The sequence below is a fragment of the Phyllostomus hastatus genome, unplaced genomic scaffold (assembly GCF_019186645.2).
Source record: "Phyllostomus hastatus isolate PE091 unplaced genomic scaffold, TTU_PhHast_1.1 phas_scaffold_129, whole genome shotgun sequence".
Classification (NCBI taxonomy): Eukaryota; Metazoa; Chordata; class Mammalia; order Chiroptera; family Phyllostomidae; genus Phyllostomus; species Phyllostomus hastatus.
Window position 1 is genome coordinate 24,696,076 of NW_025334009.1, and position 6,979 is coordinate 24,703,054.

Consider the following 6,979-nt stretch of genomic DNA (forward strand, 5'->3'; position numbering starts at 1 on the left):
TTCACATGCATCTTTCCAATTATTACAACACCATTTATTGAATAGGCTAAGTTTACTCCATTGTATGTTCTTGCCTCATTTTTCAAGTATTAATTCAACATAAAGGTTTTGGTTTATTTCTGGATTTTTAAAATTCTCCTCCATTAATCTATGTATCTGTTCTTATGCCAATACCATGCTGTTCTGATTATTATGGCCTTGTAGTATAGTTTGTATCTGGTAGCATGACTCTTCCAATGTTGGTCTTCTTTCTCAAGATTGTTGTGGTTATTCAGGTTCTTTTGTGGTTGCATATAAATTTTTGGAATATTTGGCTTAGTTCTGTAAAATACACCATTGGTATCTTGATAGGAATTGTATTGAATCTATAGATTGCATTGGGTGGTATAGACATTTAATGATGTTAACATCTTTAATGATGTTAAGCCATGAACACTGTATACACTTCCACTTACTGTATTCTTCAATTTCTTTTTCAGTATTTATAATTTTCCAAGTACAAGTCTTCTAGATTCTTGGTTAAATTTATTCTTAGGTATTTTTTGATGCAATTGTAAATGAGATTATTTTCTTAATTTCCCTTTCTGATTGATCATTATTGGTGCAAAAAAATGCAAGTGAGCCCAATTTATGATAAAACTCTAAGGAAAGTGGGAATAGAGGGAACATTCCTAAACATAATAAAGACCATATATGACAAACCTATTGCCAGCATCATCTCAATGGATAAAAACTATAAGCATTCCTTTTAAGATTGAGAACAAGGCAGGGGTGTCTGCTTTCATCACTTTATCTCAACATAGTACTGGGAGTCCTAGCCACAGCATTCAGACAAGAAGAAATAAAAGGCAATAAATTTAAAAGAAAGAAATAAAACTTTCATTATTTGTAGATAACATGATAGTATATATAGAGAACTCTAAAGATTCCACCAAAAACCTGCCAGAACTGATAAATGAATTTAGTAAAGCATCAGAACACAAAATAAATATCCAGAAATCAGTTGCATTTTTACACATGCAGTTTTTAAATTCCCTCTCTCCATCAAATCTTTAAACCCTTATGTCATTTCCTTGGTATATTCCGAGGAGTCCCTAATTTTTCCACCCAGTTGATGCCCTAGTTCAAGACTTTATCATATCTTGCATGAACCCCTTCTGTGCCTTCTACGTGGTGTCCTGATCTAAAATTTTGTCTAACTTAAAGCCATTCTCTGTACTGCAACTGGTGTGATCTTTTGAAGAGGGACAAAGTCAAAAGTCTATGTTCTGAGCTCAGCTTATCTTTTGTGATGTATCTCTTATCACTGTCAAATTTTATGCTCAAAGAAAACTAATCTCCTCAAAGTTTCAAAAATATAAAGTGTTTGTCTAGAGACTGTGACTTTGAGCATACTACCCACACCTCCTGGGTAGTTCTTCCCAAACCTCCACACACACACCCACTTTTCACTCCCGCCTAATATGGATGCCCCTTAAAATGGAGGTAATTTGCATTTGTAAAAGTTGTTATACATAAGTTCCTATATATTATCTGACCTGTGTGATTTTAGGTAAGTTACTTATTGTTTGCGAGTCTGGTGGGGATTACACATTTTGCGGGGCAATTGTAAAACATAAGTGAGATAACAAAATGAAAGCAATCAGGACAGTACCTACTGTTTGCTCACCATTGTATTCCCAGTGACTGACATGGTCTCTGGCACATTGTAGATGGATAAATATTTGTTGAAAGAATCAATGCTAGTTATAATTATTATCTCAATCATTTCACCAATACAATGCTTTATACTTATTAGTTTATCTCTCAGTCTCTTGTACCACACACTGAGCTTTTTAAAGTTTTAGTTTCAGAACATTATCTCATCCAATCTTTTATTTAATGGTATCTGGCACATAAGATACCATTTAAAAATGTGTGATGAATGAGTAATGAGTGGATGGAAGGATGAAATTATTCTGTAGCAAGTCTTTCTTGAAGCAAATATTAACACTGACTTCATGACTCTCTATGGGTCTTTCATTACAACTTCCTTTGTTTGAATCTCTTCACTTTTTTTAATTGATTTATATCCTGAATGTAAGTATATGTGTATGTAGATGTGAATGTTCATTTTTTAACTTGTTGATTTATAAATGACACAAATTTGAACTTGAAAGAGTATGTAGTGCTCTCCCAGTATTGCTGGATTGATTGTTCACATGCAAAAAGTAAGGAGGGTTCGTATGTTCTTCAAACCTCTCTCGTTAAATGATTGAATAGGTATAGTACGTAATGTATGTTCCTTGCACCACAAAAATTTTAAGCTATAGAGTATTTCTCAAATCTTCTTACTAGGAGTCCAAAGGAAGCTCCCATGCCCCTGCCTGCTTTAGGGGTCCCATCTCCCCATGATGTGCATATTTTTAATGAGAGATCTCTGTCCATTTGTTGGATGTTTGTTAAGCTAAATGGATTACACATATTGACAGATGGGTGAGTATTTGTGAAAAGTGATGTGATGTAATTTCTGCTTAATGAAAGTAACTTATTCATGCAGCAACCTTCCTACTTCTTAAACAATTTCAAGGCAGTTTATAATTAAAATATATACAGACAGGTAGTTCAAATAAACTGATATGAGTGGTGAGATTATAAACCACTCATATTCTAAATATAGAACTTTTTGTTTCTATATAGTCTGACATATTTTTCAGAATGAATATGTATTACTTTATAATGAAATCTAAAATAGACTGAAAAAAGGAGTAAAAACCATAAGTTATAAAAAATCATAAATTATATAAAGGAAGGGGAAATCTATGGTACAAGGAATATGGTTTACTTATCTGAGCATTAAATTAAGCTCTGACCTCAGCAGAGACTAAAACTTGGCCTAGTGAGTAGGATTACAATCTTTCCTGGTACTAAATTCTAAAAAGGAACTGTCACTTAGTTTTATTGAAATGGCAAAATATTGAGCATCAAAAACTCAAGTTTTATTCCAAGCTCATTCTCAACTAAATTTGAGACTTTGGATGAATCATTTAATATCTCTTGAATTCACATGAAGAAAGAAGGAAGAGCAGTTTCAGATCTCCAAGGTCCCTTTTAGCTTTTATATCATTTGATCTATGTTCAGGTAGAAAGTTTCCAAAATAAGAATGGGAACCATCTTTTTACACATGAAAATCAAACCCCAGCTACAATCCTTGCTGCCCCTAAGAACTCACAATAAAGGCTGCATCCCTTTGCTTACATGCAGATAAAGACAATTCAGAGGAGTGCCTAGTGCATTAAAGATGAAAAGAATGACTCTTACACCCTCCTTCTCTTTCCTAGATTCTATCCTGGTTTCTGTTTTTAGACTTTCACACAAGAAAAAAAATATGTATAAAGTTAGTCTTTTTTGAAGTCCCCTGCTGCTCTTTTGTATGTATTTAAACCCAATGTTTTAGCAGAAGATCAGAATAGATGCTCAGTGCTGATGTAAATGGCAATGCCGTCATCACTCAGCTAACACACACACACAAAAGAAATAAAAGGGTGAAAAGGGGGAAGAGGGGCTTGAGAAGTTCTAAGTGTTGATGAAGTAGATGTTTAAAAATTATAAGTTTCTGGAACTCAGACATCATACTGTTCATTTCTTTTTTTTATCTCATGGTGCTAACTCAGTGATCTCTTTCTTTTCTGAATTGTAGTAGCACTGCCCAAATTCTTTATTTGGTGATGTTTCATGAAGTATCAAGACAAGTCTTCTTTTAATGTCTTGACTTCTTCCTATAAAATTTAGTTTTACTATCTTTCAATGTATGCATGCTTTGGTTCTTCTAGTTAGAGAGGTCTTAGGGGCCAGGATTGTGTTTTAGATGTTCTGTATATTTCATGGTACCTAGCTTTAACTTGTGCTCTTGAGAGAAAAATACTCATGGACACAGCCAACAGTGGGGTGATCACTGTGGGGAGAAGGTGGAGGAGGGTGTAAGGATGATAAGTGTGATGATCAGAGACTTGGCTTGGGGTGGTGAACACACAATACAGTGTACAGATGATGTGTTGTAGAATTGTGCACCTCGAACCTGTACAATTTTGTTAATCAATATCACCCCAAATACCAGTTCCTTCCCTTTATAGCAGCCTCAAAACTTCAGGCAAACAAACTGTATTTTAATTACATCACTGAAGCTATTTATGGTGGTGAGCTTGGCACTTAGGGTGCATTGCCACTCTCCTGTGTTCATTAATTCAAAGTGGAATGCAGTAAAGTGACAAGAAATTCAGTACATTTTTGATTCTTACGATGGCAAAACTAGAGAAGACCATGCAGACTGTGCAATAATTCCAGCAGAGGGAGCGTGGTACACTAAGCAAGGCCACGACTGGCTTGTCCAGGGTCAGTCAACTCAAGAGAGGGCATTCAAGTCTAAATGGTCTCAGCAGGGTACTCTTGTGACTTTTTCTTTGTTCCTCTGCTCTTTCTTGGATGCACATTTTTCAAACTATTAAGGTAGTGAACTTTTGATACTCAATGCCTAATGTAGCCATGGAAAAATTAACTTTGTTTTCTCTTCCTCAGAGTTCTAACTTTTCTGATAAAATATTTATGGCCATTTATTTTTTTTCAGATCACCTCTAAGGCTTCTCAAGCTAAAGTATGTGTGCCTCTGATGATTCATGGTCTGTGGTAAAGTTATTTCTAAAGCCATGGGATAAATAAGATGCATCTTCCAGAAACTTTCTTTTCATATTAAAGTGCAGCTATATGTTTCCTTTTTAAAAAAGATTTTATTTATTTATTTTTAGAGAGGGAAGAGAGGGAGAAAGAGAGAGAGAGAAACATCAATGTGCGGTTGCTGGGGGCCATGGCCTGCAACCCAGGCATGTACCCTGACTGGGAATCGAACCTGCGACACTTTGTTTCGCAGCCCGTGCTCAATCCACTGAGCTATGCCAGCCAGGGCTATATGTTTCCTTTTTAATAAAGGGATTTTTTAAATATTTCAAAGTTGTGGCTGCTACTTCAGACTCTTCTCCCTGGAATATGCACTCAGGCTGCCATGAAGTTAGCAAAACTCAAAAAGGAAAAGTTGAAGTAGAGAAAGTAATAATATCCAGTGAGTTGCAAAATACCTGCAATGTCACTTTATAGATCTGTCTGTAATTCTTGCATGACTTGTGGTTCAGACTTGATTTTCTGGCAATCTTGTTCTGTGGATTCCCTGGCATTTAGCAAATGTCTAATCACATTGCATTTTTGTTTCCTAGAAAACATCAAATATACATTAAGAATAATAAATAGGTATTGAGACTACATGTAGAAGCAGAGGACATAGCAGTCTATGACTCAGAAAATATAAACATTCAGATATGCTGTGGTAGGTATAACTGGATCTTAGTATCATGAAAATGGAGAAGGTACAGCTCTGATAATATTTCAAATTCTAAAAAATATTTGAAAAGAACAATTTCAGGTAACTTTAAAGAATAATTTTAAATTGCTAATATGAGAGGAAATGCAAAGTTTAATAAAGCCTATTTTGCATGTGGGTTATAATAAGAACAAGAATTACAAGCTCAGTAATTTTTACATGCATATTAATTAATCATTTTATTACATAGTTACTTGATCTTATATGCTGCCTGATTTGATACATTCTAAGAGAGACACACATAAAGATTCTTCTTTAACATTAAAACAATACAATATTTAAGTTTTAATTAAAAACAAAGGACAAAAATAAGCGGTTTCTGAAACAATGAAATTATTAGACTTTTAAATCTTCTCACTTGTGGTCTTTATTGTTTTACCCAAAAAAGTCAACAATTCCTTCCACATTGTAAGGTAAAAATTATGAAGAGATTGTTTTCCAAGAACAAAATTATCAACATCTTGAAGAATAGAATTTGTAGTTAACTCTCTACTTCTTCCTTTTGGCCGATAACTTCATGAGGTAGTCACAATCTTTTATTGGTGGTTAGGAGGTTAGATGTAGAGAAACAAAGCATAAAGGATGGGCAAAAAAGAAAAAAGAAAGAAGTTATGGACACAGTCAACAGTGTGGTGACTGCAGAGGGGAGGAGGGTGAGTGGAGGTGGAAGAGGGTATGGGAGGATAAATGGTAATAGAAAAAATACAGTAAAAATAATGATGTATAATAGTAAAAAAGAAAAAAACAAAATCATTGGAAACACCAAGATACATTGGAATGATCTAAGACCTCAATGGCTGTTATAAATTTATTTTTATTAAAAATCAATATTATAGCTGTGCTTAGTGGAGAAATGATTCAAAATAAGAACCTTTCACAAAAATGATTCAGGTACCATAGAGACTGTGATTGCCCCACAATGAAGAATGAGTGAGTAAATGAATGCATGGAGTTAAGCACTGTTTGAACATGGCTCAATGTGCTATTTTTGTACAGTACCGTGCAGAGGTGAGGACTTACTTGAATTTTGAAAATGAGTATTTTTATCAAATAACAAGCCCACACTGCCGCTCCTTTATATTAAGTTCAAATTTCAACAAACACTTCCCTAGATAGCATTTTGTATGCTTACTCATTCTTCACTGCCAAAGGCAACAAAACAGGAACATCTAACAATTTTAATGGTTGTTAAAAGCTTATTTAAGTCCATGCGGAAGAATTTGGAGGAAAGTAGCTAAAGTCTCTATTCTTTATTTTTTCTTAAAGATTATGTCTCTTGAATGGGTTACTTCATTTTAAAAACAAAGTATAATATATTATTATATTCAGAAGATGAACAGTACTTAATCATATTGATTGCATTCAAGAAAAACTAAAAATTCCATTATAAACTAGAGAGTCAAAAGTTAATTAAGTTCAAAGTTTATTTTCTTATTTACAAAATGTTGTTTTATTTATGGCTTCCTGGACATACTTTAAACAAACCAAAATTTGGGGGAGGGCTAAAGAGAGCCTAAAGAAGGGTGATAATTTCACAAAACTCAAAGGCACAGCATGATTTACCAACTGGG